Raw genomic sequence first — 18,852 nt, 5'->3', positions numbered from 1 at the left:
GGTGCTGGCGTGTAATCACCACTGAATTGCTTGAGCTAAGAATCAGAACAGAGCGTTTCTCAAAAAGCAAGACTGAAAGACCTCACTCAAGCTATTTTAGAGTGTGTGGTTAAAGCAGTTCTTGCCAATTCCTGTTTAGCCAAAAGAATGGTGAAACAAAGCAACAGATTTTAGGGATGAATGAGCATTGGAAAAAAGGCTGTGCCTTGATATGATTCAATGTGGGATGAAAAGGACTGGATCAAACAACCCACAGGCTGTCTGCCTATCAGTAAAGACCAAGAGTTCTAGTGAATTGTTTTTCATTTAGCATTTTACTTTTTATTAAATACAGCATATTCACTGTAGCGGAGAAACAAGTAATTTGATTATAAGTTACTTTATATTTTAACAGCTCCTTTTCTTTCATTTTGCAGAAGCATTGTCATGTTAGGTAAAAGTATAGAGATGTGTATTTATGTAAGACCTTTGCTAAATTTCATTTGCTGTTGCTGGCTTATTTCTCATGAACTGCACTTCTAAGAAAGTTGAAAGAGAATGTGATTCATTTGTTCTGAGTGAGACAGGAAAATAGTTTTCTTGCCATAGTTTTGCAGGTGAAAGAGTTAAGACTTCGCCTGCAGTAGATTTATGAACGTTGCTGCAGGCAAAAATTAGCTTAGCAGTTTTTGCTAACAACTCCATCCTTTTTCTTCTGAACTCCACTTTCATCTAACAGAACTGCAAATTGTGTCCCAGTAGATTAGGTGAACTGAAGGTTGTAGAGAAGTGTAATGTGCTGAGTCACATGGCTTCACTCTCATGAAGGTAGAAGAACAGATCATAAACAAGCTGAAAATTTTGGGGGTCAAAAAACCCTTTAGAAAAAGTAACTTTTTCCCTGTACCATTTCTATAGTTGGGTATACGATGGTGTTTCTTTCATTTTTCCTTCTTCTTTTAAAATTTTTGGAAAGTTAAGAAGCAAAAGTAGCATACTTAGTCAGCCTTGTGCCTTGCTACATTCAAACAGCTGCTCATGAAAATTACAAGCACAGCTACCTAGCATCAGTTTTATCCATGGTACGTAATACTTGTGGAAAACCCCTGTATCATTTCTTTGCCTCTGAAAGTGTTCTAAGGTCAGGTGTGCAAGAGCATTATAATTTCTGTTCTGATGCATAAAGCTCTTTGTTCTTTAACTCTGCTTTGAGGCTTAATAGAAGAAAAAAATCAGCAAGGCTTAGAATCATAAAATCATTTAGGTTGGAAAAGACCTTTAAGATTGAGTGCAACCATAAATCTAACACTGCCAGGTGCACCACTAACCCATGTCCCTAAGAGCCACATCTACCCGTCTTACCACCTCCAGGAGTGGTGGTGCAGCACTTCCCTGGGCAGCTCTTTCCACCTAGGACTTTCTTTTTCTAACATTAAACTAAACTTCCCTAGTGCAACTTGAGGCTGTTTTCACTTGGCCTATTGCTTGTTACTAAGGAGAAGAAACCAACCTCCCACCTTACTGCAGCCTCCTTTTGGGAGGCATCCAGGAAACTGCACCATGACTGGCGTTGTGTTTGTGCTTCTGCAGCCCACAGGCTGCCTTGAGAAGATTGGGGACTGCAGCACAACCTGGCCCAGTGCTGGCAAGCAGGAAGTACCCATGTCTTAACTCCTTACAAGTAGGCTTACAGAATTTGAGTACTTCTGCTCGAGAGGCATAGTTTGCTTTTCAGTGCAGATGTGGGATGACTAAAGACTTCGGTGTCAGATTAATGTCTCCATTTGCTCTGTCAGTGGCCAGGAACAGGACAGTATTTCTCTGTTTGAAACAGACTGTCTCTAGTTTTGTATTCAGAGCAATTTTTAAAGTTTATTCTTTCTGAGTCTGCTCTTTCCCGTATGACATTAAACAAAACGGATCTCTGCTTTCCTTTCTTGTTGCTAGGATTGACCTGCCATATCTTATCCAGTATAGATGTGATCCCTACTGCTTAACTGCTCATCGTGACATCTTTCATCATACCACTTACTAGTGTTTTGAAATACCTTTGTATTTCTTCCAGTAAAGGCACTGCCAGTGTGACCAGGTGGAGTTCCAGAAAGCTTCTCTCTGTTGTTCTCCTTGTTGTTTGTGACAATGCTCCTCTCTCCCATAACACCGTGGCAAAGCTTGAGGGAAGTTATTTGCTGGTGTAATGAGTTCAATGGCTTCCCCTGTGATCCATAATTTACTTCCTCATCTTTCTCTTTTCAGTAATAGGGCAAAGATGAGTACTTATATTTTCTACTTTTATAGCAGTCTCAGAGTCTAGGTCACCTCTTTGTGTGGATGCTGAATGCCTTGGACAGCTGGCAGCAGTGATAAACTTGTGAGGTTTTTTCAGGTGTTCTGTGCTTTTTCACTTTGACAACAAGAGACTCTTAATTTTGTCTCCAGTACAGACATTTGTGTGTTTTTGTTGTCAATGGCCCACTGCTGATGTGCTGGTTCTACTCTATTTTTACAGCAGGAACAACAGAGATACAGATCTAGGACTCTCAATATGCTGCAAAAAAACCAAGCAAATAATAGCAGGAATAGCAGCTCTTAGTGCAACATCATTGCTGATGGGGTAATGTCTCTCTGCAGGATAGAGCTGCTTGTTGTTCTGGGTGTGCAGAGCTCTGCCTCCTGCCAGACGTGGCAATGGGGCAGAGCCCGTGGCAGGGCACACTGGGCATCACCAGCTCGGATGCCACCAAGCCCAGTGGCACTGGGGCTGTGCAGTGCTTCTGGATGAGTCACAGGTTGGCACTGCTGTTTCATCACCCTGGGGTTAAAGGGACTGTAAGATTTGAGGTAGGTTTGTATCCCAGGCTGGAGCACTATTGATCACAACCCCATCAATTTCACTCTGGGAGGAAAGCCAAAAGCTAGGCTGATTTTCATTGGCCCTGAATGAAACCTTAACCTGAGCATGAAAAGTCTGGGTGGCTGATGGAAGCCCTCTCTGTGTTCCCTTACTGAAGGGAGGGGATTTGTTTGAATGTGTGGAATGAGACTGCCAATATCAGCCCTGCTTTTTGACCAGGTCCTTTATTTCAGTGCCTCAATGTGTTTGACTTAGTTGAAAATGGAGTTTTTAGTTATTATGTCTTTATCTCAGTTGTGCTGCTCTGTTACTTGCTGCTAATGCTCAGTACCATGATTGCTGGCTGATTTGACCTCTTTTGTCAGGGGGAGTCTTTCAGTTGATATTAGTGGGTTTTGAAAAGGCCACATTATGCACAACTTAAATCCTGGTGCTGGCTGCCTGTGCAACAGCTGATTTATTTAGATATCTTTGTGTTTTAAGGGCCTTAATTCTGTTGTCTCTGTTACTTAAATCCAGTGTCTTCAACCTTGTTTGACTGTATCTCAATTTCAATACCCAGTTCTGTCAAAAGCCTATCAAAACCAGAGAAGTTTTTCAGTCTGTTAAATGCTATTAAAATGCCTTCTACTTGCTCTCAATCTCTGTAAGTATTTTGAAAAGGCTACTTGCAATATATGATGTATATCAAGTTCATTCCTTTAAACTGAAGCAGTTTTATCATCTTCGTTGAAAACAAAACACTTCCCAGGTTTTGTGTCATTCTGTAATACCTGATAATATTGGTGTAAAAACTTGCTGTTTCTTGCTCATAGTTTTCTCAACTTGGTTTATGTTTTAAGTAAGACTGATGTTCTGTATTAATGCTTATTCCTCTTAAAATTTGTATTTATTAATGGAGTTCTTACTGAAATTAGAGAAAGTTCATTATTTTACATTTTCCTGCAGGTGTTTTATTTAGTCGCCTAAAATCGTAACAAGAAAGCTCAGCCTCATGCATTCTGTAGGTTTCAACTAAGAAAATTTGTTCTTGTGCATTAAATTCAAGAAATCTCAAATTACTGTATGAGTCGTCAACTTGAAATAGAACAAAAGGTAAGGTGTTTAAATGTAAATTATTAATAGTCACGGAAAAAAATTCTTACCCACTTCTGTATCAGTAATCCCTGAATATGTTCAAAGCAGGGTCATTAAATGTCCACTCACCCTCTTTCAAAACAATACATTGGAATCTCTCCTGGGCTTGCATTTTAGTAGAGAGATATGTACACCAGTCACTCTCTCTGGGTGCTGCTTCTGCTGGAGATGTTAGAGGAGCTTTAGAGATCACAGGGGACCTTTAGTTCCAGCTGCACATAATGATTCTCAATTAGGTCAGGTAATGGTGGGTATCAGCATTCTGCAGCAAATGGAGCTTGAAATGTTTTGGACATGGAAAGTGTGTTGAATTTCTCCATGAGATGCTTTTGCTGAAGTTCAGGAAGGACTAGAGAAACATTACTTTAGGCTTGGTTGTGTAATCGTCCCCAAACAGGATTTTTGGTGGGGGTGAGGAAGCAGGGGAATGCCCTCTGTTTTGCATTAGAGAAATCCAAAGAGGTCACACAACATGACCTCCTTTAATGCTTTGATTGATTTGTATTGAAGTTGTGTGTCATGTGCAGCTATGTTAATGTAATTTAAAGTATTAGACTGTGTATTTTACTAAGCATTTTGCTGCCTTCTCATAATTTGGTGTTTTCCTAAGAGTTAATAAATTCTGTGCTATTTATGCCCAGTTTGAGGATTATCATAAATATTCCACAAGTAATTCTATTTTCTGTTCATACACCAAATGGATTAAGAAGCTTAGTTATGAAAAATTGCTGTTAGAGTCAAATTATCATTTGGCTGTTAATGTTTTCAAATAATAGGATGCTTTCATGGTAAAGGAAGATGCACTCCATCTGCAGGAGCTGCATCATTTGTCAGATTTCTTAAGTGGTGGCTTGCAAGTTTGCTGGTAGAAAAGACTAAATTCTCACAATAGATTGCATTGATGTAGTGCATTTCATCTGAAAGCCTCATTGCTTTGATAAACATAATTATTATTCTTTATCCATATTAAATAACATTGAGAATCCCCTGCTGAGATCCCTTTGGTGTTAAGTGCGGTCCAAAATACCAAGTGAAACAAATTCTCCCCAAATGTGCTCCAGTCTTGGAACACTTCCTGCATGTGTGCCCTGTGCCCGGGAATGACACTGAGCATGGAACTCCCCTCTCCCTGCTGATGGAACTTACTGGGCTGTAGAGTCCTGTCCCAGAGATGTTCCTCCAGGGAGCCACAACAGGAGAACAGGAATTCTCTCCTATTGTTGCCATAGGGTAATGTGCCTGGGAGATACATATGTAGAACCTTTTCCACGTAATTCTGAGTGAAGTATTGAAGGAAGACTTACTAAAATAAATTATTCTCATATAAAATGAAATGGCTAGAAATGGAACATTTAGGATGATTTTTTCCAAACAAACAGAAGTCTGTAATTGATAGTTCATGGTATCTCAGTGTTGCATCTATACATACAATATAGTAGGTTAAGCTCACTGAGGAAAGGGCAAGGTCTGCTTTTTTCTGCTGGGAATAATCCTTAATTGTCTTTCAGTGTAACAAAGGGGTATTTTAGTAAGTCGATAAGCAGGTAAGTGAATCCCCATGTGCTTTCCTGTTCTCTCCTTTGAAAGCCACGACAGCTTGTCATTGGGGTATGCTGCAAGCTCTCTGAGGCCATTAATCTCTAAGGGTGGAGATGAGAGTAACCCATTCTTCTCTTAAAATGACTTGATTCTCCTTAACACTTGTAAGTATCCAGTTACTCTGTGTGCTGAACAGAGAATATAGCAGAGAACAGGACAACGTGTAACTGCAGCACCACAAACCAACTTCCAGCACTGCTCTCTCTCCTTGTGCAGCTCCTTTGGCTATTCGCAGGGATAAGTGAAAAGATACTGGTTTTCTTCATTTTTCTGTCAGATGCTTAGGTACTATCTTATCTCATGGTAAAACTTAAAATCTCTTACAAGCCATTATGTCCTCATTTTCTTATTTAGCATAGATGCCCATATGATGATTATGGCCAGTTAATCACAGGGCAGATCTTGAGAGAAGAGGTTTCTAAAGAAAATGACTTCCATATTTCAGGGTCTTTTTCCTTGGGAACTGAATTTTTCTTCACTTTGGTACTTAGCAGTGTGAACACTGTTACACAGTCCCTGAGGTTTTCCAGGTATTGTATTCTCAGTTTCTTAAATTCCAGCCTATAAGAAAAAAAAGCTGGCTTGACTTTAGAGAGTTCTGCCTCTCCATGTTGCTGAGGGCATATGTGTCTGTCTGAGACAATTACAGAGGTGGTTAAAATAATGAATCTCGGTTGTGTTGATCAGAGTAGGAGCAGCTCATGTCTGTTAAAGAGTATCCACGACTGTAGCTCATTGTGGACAGATATGAAGTTGAAAAAGTTGGTTTAAAATGAGTGCCAGACTATGGGATATAGATTGGAGTATTTTCTTGATTTTCTCCTGAGACTCATAATCAAACAACAGTTTTTGGTGGGGTTTTTTTCACTTGCACTCTGTTCACCAGTAAATGTTAACACGTGAGGGGAAGCAATGTTGGACACCATGAGAAGCAATGTGAAATAGGTACTTAGGGGAATAAAGGGCTCACATTTGAGGCCTTCACTTACCCAGGCTTTATGTGATAGCGGTGATTTGGAACTTGCATACCTGTACCCCTATCTAGAGAATGTCACAGTAGTGATTTCTCAAACAACCAGTGTTGGGATATCATTAAGGATATGTAGGTCTGAGATTGGCCCATGCAGTCTGGAGTAAACTACTGCCAAGAAATGTGGCTTAAAAGACGTTCTTGATCTTGCCACATCTTGTGGCTGCTCAGGCAGGTGGTTGAAGTTTGGCAAAGATGGGCTCTGTGACTCAGTTTCCAGCATCCTAACTGGGCTGTGACCCCTCCTCCTGCCTGCTCTGTGTGTGCTCTAACCTGGCTCTCAGGGGCAGGGGGATCTTGCATCTTGTTCTGCACACACCAAGTAGAAAAATATTGTGAGCACTTTGGTTAGGTGGTTCATAGGGATGCTCCTGGAACAATAATACTGTGATAAATAATAATAAAATCCTGTCTCATCTCCCGAATCCACTTCTCAGACGTGCTTCTAGAAAATGAAAACCTTAAAAATCATTCACCTATGAGAACACAATGTTAATCACATCAAAACAATATGAAATCCAGCATTGCTTTCATTATCCTAAAGTCAGCAATATGCTCTCCTCATTGTTCCATTCTGTAGTGGAATTTATTGAGGCTATTCATCCTTCACGCACACTGCAGAAGTGCACTTTGTAAAGCTGAGAAAGCTGTAGAGTTAATAGTGTAATAATTCAGCAAGAAAAACTGATTTGCAAGTGACCCATGGATCAGGCTGTCAATGGTGCTTAAAGCTAGTTCATAAATTCCTGCCAAAGAAAGATGTGGGCATAGGGGACCACCCTTTTTTATAACTGAAATGGCCTTGTAAGAGTCGGTCACAGGAGCTTAATGCAGCCTGTTATTCGTGCACGTAATTTACATACCACCAGAGGAGAGGAGGCAAGGAAAACAACATTTTGTGATCAAGAGCTGACACAAAAACACTACATCTTGAAGGATCAAGCAGTTTTACTTGACCCTAGACTGTGTCAGAGGTGCTGCAGTATTCCTTCTACTCCCTACCAGTTCCTGGGGATCTTGAGCAATCAGTTTTTCAGGGTCATTGTTCTTTAGGTCATACTCAGGCATGTGACTGCCACCTGGGTGTAACATGAGGCCATAATTTTTCTGTTTGTGAGGACCTTATTCGGTCAGTAATGCTAAGAAAAAGCTGTCTTCTCTACCTGCTAATAATGCCACATTCAAATTAAAAATCATCTGGAAACTAGAATTTTCCAGAATGGAAGTTATCTATAAATGTCTGGGCTGCTGTGCGGGCTCTAGGCATTTAATGTAAAGCAGGTTATGCTCTGGGAAAGAAATATAAGAGGACTTTATTCTTACCAGCTAGCATTTGAATAGGGAAAGCGTTGTTTTGCTTTATCTTTTGCTTTTGGGAGGGGTCTGGCAGTTCTCAGGGTGGTCTGCGGTGCCCTGGCCAGTGACCGTGTCACAGTGTGCTGGTTGCAGGACACACAAAAATGGACCTTGCTTAAAAACCTGGTTCCTCTGCAGGGATCAACAGCAGGGGGTTTCCCCCAGCTGCGTGTGAGCAACCAGAGGGGTCATTTTAGAAGCAGTTCCTACTGTTTCTGTACAAATTCAGGGTAGCGGTGGGTTTCCAGTATTTAAGGATTGTGTGACAAAAGTGTGTTTCCATGAGTTTATAGCCCTCCTATGTACAGAGTGGATCCAGCAGCTCGATAATTGCTGAAGTTATTGATTGCTGTACTAGCCCATTAGTCTCTAATGTCCCATCAAGTCAATCATTACCTCATGTGATTTCAGACAAATATGCTGCATGGTAGGTTAATACACATTTTAGCAGGCCTGGGATGAATAGATGGAAGCCTTTTTAGTGATTGAAAAGCTGATTTCTATATAATGAAAACATAAATCAGGGCTTTGCACTCAAGCAGTATATTCAGATTGCCCACCTTAATTTCTGCATGGGGCACTGGATGATTGCAAATACATTTCATAATGCTTCCTACTAGGCTTTTTTCTAGAAACTGGTGCTAATAATCAAGGTACTAAGGTATGAATTATACCTTGAAGGCATCTCCAGAAAAAATTTACTGAAGGGCCTAGTGGAAGAAATGATACCATGTGACAAACAGAAAGTCAAATCACATCAGGTGTCAGCAGCACCCATACAGCAGTCCAAGAAATTGATTTTCTTTAAAAGGATTTTTATAATTGCCCTTTAGAAAATGCGTATAAGGACAGTGTACATAAAATATCTCTATTTAAAACAAGCAGGAGGCAATAGGAGAAGGGCTTTGTTTTCTAATTATTTTTATCATCTTCTTCTCTCCCACAGCACTGGAAAGTTAAGGTTAAAAAATGATTCCATGAGATGGTCTTTAATTGACGGTACAGCACCAGCTACAAGAACCTCCTTATGAGTGCTTTCAAGGAAAACAATTAAATGGTCTGCCTTATTTAAAATTTGCCATTTAGGTGCTGGGACAAACATCTACTGCACTCAGTAGCATAACTGGAAGTGGCTGGACATGACTGATGTGTTTGAGAAGAACCTGAAATTTGTATTTGCCCCACTAGAAATGCTAAAATTCTGTTTTACCTTTGTTCTTTGCTGACCATACTATTGTTCCTAGGAAGAAAGCCTGTGTTTTCAATGTGGACTTCCCAGACTTACTGAAAGAATTGTTGTGCAGCCAGTGAATACTGAAGTTTATGGTATTTAAAGTCAGAATTGTAGATCTTAATGAAGCAAATCGCTATAAAGCATGGAATTTCTTCTGCCTTCAGCAAAAGCTGAGTAAAAATGGAATATAGATCAATGACAAGTTACAGAGCAAGGTAGTCATCAGTGGATTTACATTTGCACTCTGAGGTGAGCGTTACTCTTCAGCTGTGCTCGTTCCGTTCATACCTTCAGTAACTCTAGGAGCAGTTTCTTAAGAGAAAAATTTATTTAGTGGGGGAAAAACACCATTATCATTCTTGACATTTAGAGAAGTCAAATTGCAGCACTTCAAGTTGTTGCTCAGGAAAATGGGGCTGTAAGGGACAAAAAAATGTGGCTTCCTGCATTTTGTAAAGGGTATTTTCTGCAGGGTGGAGGGCCAGCCCAGGGGTGGCCGTGTATTCCTCCTGTAAATACTCTCCCCTTTGTGGCAGAGCTGTTCTGCTGTCCACGTGAACACGAGCACAGCAAACAGCTCATAGTTCTTCCATTTCATATTCCATCTCTTCCAGGTCCTTGCTCATTTGGTATTTCCTGGAGCAGCTGCATAATGTAGAGGGCAATCATTATCATGAGACCAGATTTAGTGATTTAACTTCACATTTAGATCAGTGCTTTCCAAACTTTTTTTGATTGCACACCCCCTCAATATGTTTGTGTATTTATTAGTACTACTGTAGTCATGATTATGTATAATAGAAAGCATAAATATTGGAAAAAAAAAAAAAAAGCATATTTGCAAAAATAGAAGTTGAAAAAGAATAAAATAACACTAAAATACAGATAATTTGAAATATTATATCCTATTTTATCTCCTCATTTTGGAAGACACTGGATCAGACCCTGTAGAAAAAAATCCTATTCCCGACTCCCACTATGTCTTTAAAAGCCACCACTTCTTCCTCACTTCTGAATAAACCCTGCATCTTCCATGTTCATCTAATAACAATTGTACGATATATACCAGAAGATGTTTGAGAATCTATTACTAGAGGTGCATGGGATTTCTTACAAATGTTTGATTATTAGACTAAATACATAACTGGGAACTTCAAAATACATTTTTACTGCTTGCTTTGTGGGAGAGTTTCTCAAATAAGTCTTTTCCAGTTTTAGAGTGTTAATTTTGAATATTATGAAAATCTATTCAAAACTGTTTAAAAGGCTTAGTAGTTTTTAAATAAGGTGAAACAACTTGTTTCAGGCCAAATTATCTATTTTAAATGGAATTCTCAATCCTTATGGTTTGTTGAGAAAATGACAAATACTCTTCCAGTGAAGATGAAGCACTATTTTGCTGGTGGAGCAGTGTGAGTTTGGAAAACTAGTCGTTAAGACAGCCTCACAAAGGCAGAATGCTTTGCACAGTGACCTTCAAGAAATCCTGTCTTTTCCAGAGAGAAAAGCAAGGGAGTGAGGATTTCTGCTGAGAGAGCCTGGGAGCTCTGGGCTCAGCCTGGCCCTGCCTCTGTCCCCGCTTCACACCAGGGGCACAGCTCCAGGAGCCAGGAGGCTGCAAGTACAGCACAACTGTAGTTTTCCTGGCTTTTTGATGTGAGTTTCTAAGGTTCTAAGACTTAAGCTCTTATAGGAAATATTTTTTCCATTTGCATTGATGTTTTCAGTGGGTTTTGGTGCTTGCCATGAGACTAAAAAGAGCAAAATAAGTAAAAGCCCCTAAGGCCTGTAGCTTTGATGGAACAGCTTCTATCATTCTGGCACAGGGCTCCCTCTTGTATTTATGGGTGGGAGAAGGTGCTTGTCCCTGCTTTTGAATGAGGGGAGTGTGTCTTTACCATAATCTTTTACAAGCACTTCTAAAAAAAATTCAGCGTGTTTGTGTGTGCCTGTGTGCACATATGTTTATAGTTCATTTATAGCCTTGTTCAGCCTGGTAACCTCTCTGCAGTGTGGCCCTCATGCCGCAGTCAGTCTCTGTGTGGATAGCATGCCATCTCTTTATATCCTTGTCTGAGGGGATTGAGATTGCTCTCTTGGCTGTTTGGTGGTTTCTTGCCTGTCTGAAGGGTCTGGCTTTTGGGGGAGGTTGGCACCTGTTTGTGGAAATCCCTGTGCAAAGGGAGTCGAGTCTGTGCTGTGGGGGGTGCCTGTCCCAGGACTCGGACTGGTCCTGCTGTGTGCTGGAGAGGGGCACAGCCATGGACAGGCTTCTGTCTTCCCTGACATGCTGAGCCAGTGCCAGATCTCAAGTTTAAGATTGGACTAATCAGACCTACTTTTTTGTTTGATGTAAATTCTGTAATAATTTTGGTTTTATAAACTTGCTTTTAGCAAGTTAGCACTTCCGAAAGAAATGCTTGGGTTTTGAATGATCAAAATCTGTTCACTATTTCATATTTCTCTCCTCCTTTCTGGGGGGACTGAAATATCCACCTGAATCAGTGAACAATGTAGGATTTTTTTTTTTTGAAACTAACTTCATTCAGATCTGATCTTTGTGCCTATACCTGCCTCATTGTATTACTTAAGATGCTTGGAGCTCCATGTGGAGGCTCAAAAAGGACTCCCTAACCTTCCTGAGGAGGTTGTTGCGTATGTTGGTACCATTTCACAGTCACATTCAAAGGCTTCCTTTATGGTATGAAGGAGAGCAGGAACAAAGGATATAACTAATACTGGGAAATGTTTGCATAAACTGGGTCACAGTAGTGAAATGAAAAGTTTTGTTTGCAGCCATTATTTAATCACCAGGTCAAACCATTTAAAGGTGAACATCATTGCTTGTATCAGGGGCAACTTTATTATTTTGTTGCCTCTAGAACTGCTAAGGATTTTTCCTTTGATTCCATTGGGAGCTGTTATAGAATGCTTATAATGCTGTTTACATGAGAAGGAAGTGTACAGATTCTTCATAATGCTCTAATATACAGAGAGGTGTATCACAAAGCCATTTAATAGAAGTTGTGAAATAAACATAGGATGGTATTCTTTCCTTTTTAAAAAAAAGCTTTCAGAAGGGGAGGGTTGAGATGGTTTTAAGTCCTTGTTGCCACCAAGGCAATTATCATGACACCAAGGATTTTATACTGCCCTTCATTAGGGGCATTGCCACAGCCCCCTCACAGGTATGATACAAACTGACTTAAAAGGCTGCAGCTTCTCATAAAAACTAAGCATCAATAACCTTATCTACTAGAAGTTTTTCTTGTCCTAGTTTCAAGGATTTATGTCTCTATCTACTGGGGACACCATTGCTTGAAACACAGAAGAAATGCTAAGCCTACCAGAAAATACAGCCATCCTCCAAGAAAAGAGTTACTTTTTCAATAACAAATTGACTTTAGAATTGATTATAAATCCAAAAGCAATTACTTACTTACAAAATTAAGTTAAAGCAGATTGCAGGGTAGTTTGGATTTAAATAGGTGGCAATATGTATCCATTACTCTGTTCAATATGCTAATGGAAAACGAGGTGGGAATAATAAAGCATCCAATGAACAAAAAACCTTGAGAAACAGTATCTGATCTATGTTGAGCTTTCTTAATTACAGGATAGCAGTAGTGAAACGCAGCCTTTCGTGAGACAATATTTCATTTAGCAGAAAACTGAGTACTAGGACACCTACAGTGCCGGAAACTTAGCCAGGGTTCTTTAGAGGTAAAAAGGCTGTATGAAACAAAACAACTGTGTAGGAGACTAGGTGGCAGGAATTGTCCACCCTTGTGGTAGTCTGTTGCTGAAAAACTTGGTATTTGGGTCCCCTTTGATGGCCCTGCAGGCTTGCAAGGTTGACTTGCCAAATACACACAGTAATGAAGAAAAAGGGTACTACCAAAAGGCAATATCCTGTCCACAAAGGAGAGATCAGAGCTTTCAGAGGCATGTGGTGTTCCACCGAAGAAATCCCAGGAATGACTGTGGTGGGTTGAGACAGATGATGTCCTTTATGTGAGGCTGTCAGAGTCTGCTCCCACCACAGATGTCATGTCTTGTATGGCTCTAGTCACTAGTCAGACCAAAGGTCTGTTGCCAGTCAAAAAAACCCAGGAAAATCCAGGGAAAGTCAGCCTTCCCAAGTGACAGGGTAGGTGAGGATGTTGGAAATTAACACCAATATTTGTTGTGGGGAAAAGAGACAGAAACCGTAATAGGAAATAGAATGAATGATGCAGAGATGGAAATATTTTGAGGAAAAGTCAGCATAGTTAAGAAGACAAGTCAAGCCCCACAAATCCATGGCATTTCCCTGAAGGAGTAGCTAAGCAGGTAGATAAGATAAAGCCTGATGATATAAAATCAATTTAGATTTTAAAAAAGGCATTTGAGAAGGTCCCTTTCCAGTAATTTTAAAGAAGCTTAGCCACGCTGTATTTGTTGAAGGACTAAATAGTCAGTGAGGGATCCAGAGAAATGGTCAGGAGACAAACCACAGTGCGATGACTAAACTTGCGTGTGAGATAAAGTTATTCAAGAAGACAATGAAGTGGATCTGAATGTGAATATGAGATGAAATCTCTTACGATACTGAGGGACTGGGTGATAAAATGTCAAATGAAATTGAATGTAAATAAAATACAAAATATAATACACGTGAGAAAGAATAATTCCTTAGAAGTGCTTGGTTCTGATCTGAACCCAGGCATTAACAAGGAAGTTTATAATTGGCAGTTCAGAAAAATTCTGGAGTTTTGCTCAGTAAGGATCTCAATAAATAGAAGCATTAAAGATTATTATGATGGCAATAGAAAACAGAAAAATTGTCAGTGTCCTTATATTTACTTAGGATACACATCTATTGCCTAGCATGCACAGTTTTGATGAAACTTAGAAAGATGTAGTGAAATGTGGTGGTACAGTGGAGGTAGCAAGCGTGAACAAAGATGGAGTATAATCATACAGAAAATTACTAAATTGACTCCTCAGCCTGGAGAAGAGTTTTTATTTTGTAGCTGATGAGTGGTTTGAGATGCAGTAGGGAAAACCTGTCCCTCAGATGATTCCTGAACTTGTTGAAGACAGTGTACCTACAAATCCGGACTGAGAGAGGGGGGATAGCATGAAACTTACCCACCCTATTCTGTGTTACCTTTGAGTCAGAGCTTTGCAAAATGTTACAGGCTGAGGGGAAGTAGAGAAGTGTCAGTAGTGGAAAGAAGGGAGTAGTGATCTAAGAGTGACTGAACAAGTGAAAAATGTCTCCAGACTTTCATGGCCAACTTCTTTAGTTGTTTGAAATTATCAGCAGGAGGATGCATCTGTATACCTGGAGCACTTGCAAAATGTGCTCATTTTTAGAAATGAATGAAAGAGGAAATCAATCTGTTGTGGGTACTTGGGATTAGTCCTTCATCTTGTATTACTCCAGGCAAGTGCTGTGAGGTGTGAGGTGGCACTGTGGGCTTAAGGAAGTGGCAGCCTGGGGCAGCTGTGCCAGTTCTATTTAAAAGAAATGGAATTTTAGGAATTATTGGAAGGCACTGAAGATTATATTAAATTTGATTTGTACAAGCAAAGCCTCATCTGCTCACCCAAGAGTACCCCTGTTACATGAAGGCTTGTTTAGAAATCCCCACAGTGGGGACAGAGGTGGGTTTCCCCTCAGAGCATGAGTATTGGTGTATCTCTGATTCTGTTGCTTTTCTGTGCAGAGGAAAGAAAGGTTCAATCCAGAAACATCAGAGCTGGATAAAATGGTTTTGTGCTCTACTTTCCTGTGCCCACTAAAGTTGAAAATGAAGTTTAGGGGAAAAAGTATGAATTTTCCTTTTTCAGCATGAAGTTTTTTCTTTTCATAACAGAGAAGCAAGCCTGACTTCCCTGTCCTTTAAAGCAAACAATGACCTTTTGTGCTTTGGGGGGTGCACGAGTGCCTCTTGTTTGATTTCTTCTTGAAGAGGCATAGTGAAGAACATGGCTGCAGCTGAGATTCACTAAACTGGCAAGTTCACGTTGCCACCATGGGAAGGAAACAAAGCTGTCACCTGCTTGTTGTTCTTTTTATGTCCTTGAACCAAAGTACAGTCCTGGCATGCAGAAATCCTGGCTGTGCAGTGCATGTAGACAGAGAGTTCTCACAGCTGAATTTCTGCTACTGTTAGGGAACGAATTTTTTAGACTTTCTCTCTAAGGTTTTAACAAATTTGGACATGTCTGGGTAGTGCCCATGTACAAGGTTACTTGTGCTTAGCTCATTTTTTCTATCTCTGCATTGGTCAAACCACTTGTCTCAGTGGTTTTATTCTGTCAGGTTAAGTGACATGTTCTGCCTCTAAATGATACCATTCTCTCACGTACCAAATGATGGTCCCTAAGTGGGATAAAACCTTTCACGCCAGGCCCCCACCTGTGTGTTGTGTTTTGAAGTTGCACCTTTGTTCCTTCTGCCCTGCTACTCCTTGCTCTCAGGAGGAGCTGCTCTTCATGCTTTTCTATTTGATGAAAGCCATTAAAGCAACCTGACCATGCTGAGGCTGCTGAAGCTCTGGGGGTGTTGTTTCAGCACCGAGCATCAGTGTCACACTGCACTGCACCACTGGTCTGTTCCTATCTGCTGCCCCACACCTCACATCATTCACAGAGCAAAGCCTGGCTATTAATGGGAGGTTTAGTCTTTGCATAGCACCTGCTGGGCAGGGTGCTCATCCCAGTAAGGAATTTAAAAATAGATTTGAGCAAAACCAACCTGCCAGCCAGCAAGTTTCTGGCAGTCTGACATTCACTGAGCACAGACATCTGACCTGTCATGAACACAGACATGGAAATGAGTGAAAAACCTGTAAATGTAAATAGTGAAACCACATGCAACTGAAACATACTTGCACTAGGAGTTTTCTTTTAGGAACTGTTGTCTTCTGCCATGTACTACCTTTGTATGAAACAGGCAGCTGCCACTGGGCAAACTGTACTTGGGGTTTTTTTTGCTACTGAAAACATATGAAAATCTATGAATCCCATCTGGGAAGCATGAAATTAGATGTCTTTGCCAAGTTATTATTAGAATAACTGTAGTAAACCAGTATCAGTATTGGGTTTTGCCTTTACCTACTATTTATGTTGAACTGGCCTTATTACCCCCATATATCTTGCTATACTTGGAGGAGTACAGAAAATGCCAGGAGGATTGGGCATAATCTGTGCTATTTACCAAGATGTTTGTCTTTAAAATCTGGCACAACTTTCTGATCCAGGGTATATTCTGACAGACTCAAGTCCATGTCAGTGTGGTTATACAGTATTTGGAGAGGGGGCAGACAGTAGGAAGCAGAGCCAGTATAGATGTGATCCCACTTGCTCTTCTGCAGCATCAGATGGATTCCCATGGCAGAAACATTTCCAGAGAAGCTGGAAGCTTTATTGTGCCACTGCTAGAGAATTCAGAGTTGTTTCAATGTGCCCAGTTGACAACTATCAGTTATCAGCAAAGGCTGATGATTATACTGGATCCCATGTATAAGCTACCAAACAGAACATTGAATGGGATGAAATGATAAAATGAATTCTATCTGAATTGTACTAGTTGTGGAGTAGACAAAGTGGAGTCTGCGTGTGTGTGTGAAGATTGTTAGTGCCAACCAGCACATGGCTGAGTCTCATTTGAGACACCAAGTGCTGTGTCACTGTGGGCTGTAACCCAGTGAAACAGTTCAGCCTGGGAAAACGGGAATAGCTTTTCCTCTTTGTTGTCCAGAGGATAGCCACATGTAAAGGGCAGTGCTTTTAGGTTTTAAAATCTGATTTGAATTTTTCCTGACCTCATATGGACTGACTTGCTTGCGAACTATATTTACTATCCCAAGAAGCTCATGACTTACCTAATAATGTAATCACTGAAAAAGAATAGATCATTATTATGCTGTAACCCTTATGGATGTGCAGTGAACATTGCGAACTGTATTGCTTGAGATGGACTTCTGAGTTTTCTATTAGACAATTAAGATATGCTGAATATTGAGACTAACTGTAGTTTCTATTGGTTTGCTATGACCAATGGTAAAGTAAAAATTTAAAGATGGTGCTTGAAAGTATGTGACGTTGACTCATAGGTGGAGTATTTCTGTAAGTAGAAATATGCAGCACATTCCAAGTATTCTGAAGTTTACAGGAAACATACAGGATAGTGCAGAATAAAGCAAGGCACAGAGCTGTTAGTAATCTTAATGTTCATCCATGAGTAGGAAGCATGTGTCTAAGAGTTTCAAAGTGTCTTTCCCCTTTTCTGAGATGAACACAGCTACTCAGAAGTATATGCTGATACACTCTAGCTTCATTCTCTGTGCTCAGCAAGGCAGTTACCATCTCAGCTGATGCAAAGAGTAAGTGCGGTGTCAAGTACTCTGCTGTTCGACCTCAGCCATCCTGCTGGATGCCAAAATCAGCTGGGTGTCTGTAAAGCCAACCTGAGCCTGGAGTGGTGAAACATCAGAGCACCCCCAGCCACCTGGGGACATGGGGTTCTCAGAGAGGAACACAGTCCTGCTAAATCCGGGCACTGGAGGAGCCCTGGTGTATCGCTGGGCCCTGCAGATGCATCTGAGCGTTGCTGCCTTGGGAGTGGTGGGCGAGGGGCCTGGCGGGGGCCCGGCTGTGTCTGGCGCAGGCAGCTCTAAGCCAGCGGTTCCTGCCTCACGAGGATTCCAGAGTTCAGTCCATGTCCTGGGTTTATGAGCAAGCTTAACAATCTGTAACGTGCTTTGTGTAGGTAGCTCTTACATTAATGAATATTATTATTATTATTATTATTATTATCATCATCATCATCATCATTGGGAATTGTCATCTCAGAGATATTAAGAATTGGTTAAATTTTCCAGTTTGTGTATTCCCAATGATGGAATGCTTTTGGCACGGAAATCTGAATTGATGAGATGAGATCTTAATGTTCTCAGTATTCTAGCAAACCTGTAACTCAAAGATTTAATTATGAATTATATTCTAAGTAAATAAGGTTTCTGTGTTGAATATTTCAACACTAAGTACTGGGCTTTTTTCCATTTCACTATGGAGATGTGAATAATACCATCTTTTACAGCAGGTGATTAGGTGGAGTCTTTTCTTTCTTTTGATGTTGTCACCTTGCTCTCAGGGAGATAGATGTGTTACTTTCGCTTTTCTAAATTTTTAGAGTTGGAACTCTAGCCTGAAGATTCAACATAAAGATTTTTTTGTTGTTGTTGTCTAGAAAGGGTTCGGAATTACAGTGGTTCTCTCAGATGACTGAAATAACTCACTTGTAAGAAGTAAATAGTCATGTCTGAATCAATGAGGTAAGACAAATGCATTCATTAGCTACTAATATTTTGATGAATACTGAAATCTAGAAGTACTGCTGAGCAAGTAGGGAATTTTATAGTCTTAAACAGTTCAATGGTTCCTTAGGCCCTTTTGGTATGTTACTTCTGCAGTGAGCTACACCGAGGAGATATTCCAGTCCCAGATGTAATCAGTGTCTTTACAGACCCTTTTATTGCACAATCCAGTCTTTGGCTGCTGGTGATGACTTCAGTAATTGCATGATTCAGTTGTCTCTGCCCGTTTTCTGTCTGTCAGATCAGCTGCATTCAGCTTCAGAGAGGTTTCATTTTTCCTTGATATAATTCT

The 18,852-nt window shown here is 40.4% G+C and overlaps 1 long non-coding RNA gene across 1 annotated transcript in view; it reads left to right on the top strand.

Annotated features, from left to right (window-relative positions):
- Window positions 1-9,964, top strand: part of LOC138112258 (uncharacterized) — a 34,504-nt gene extending 24,540 nt beyond the window's left edge. Inside the window, exons 4-5 of the long non-coding RNA XR_011151613.1 lie at window positions 3,782-3,928; window positions 8,902-9,964. This is a non-coding gene — a long non-coding RNA (uncharacterized lncRNA). The remainder of the gene's footprint in view (window positions 1-3,781; window positions 3,929-8,901) is intronic.
- Window positions 9,965-18,852: the final 8,888 nt, after the last annotated feature.

This window comes from Aphelocoma coerulescens, chromosome 6 (genome assembly GCF_041296385.1).
Source record: "Aphelocoma coerulescens isolate FSJ_1873_10779 chromosome 6, UR_Acoe_1.0, whole genome shotgun sequence".
Classification (NCBI taxonomy): Eukaryota; Metazoa; Chordata; class Aves; order Passeriformes; family Corvidae; genus Aphelocoma; species Aphelocoma coerulescens.
Note: the sequence above shows the minus strand (reverse complement) of the source record. Positions and strands in the feature narration are given on the sequence as shown.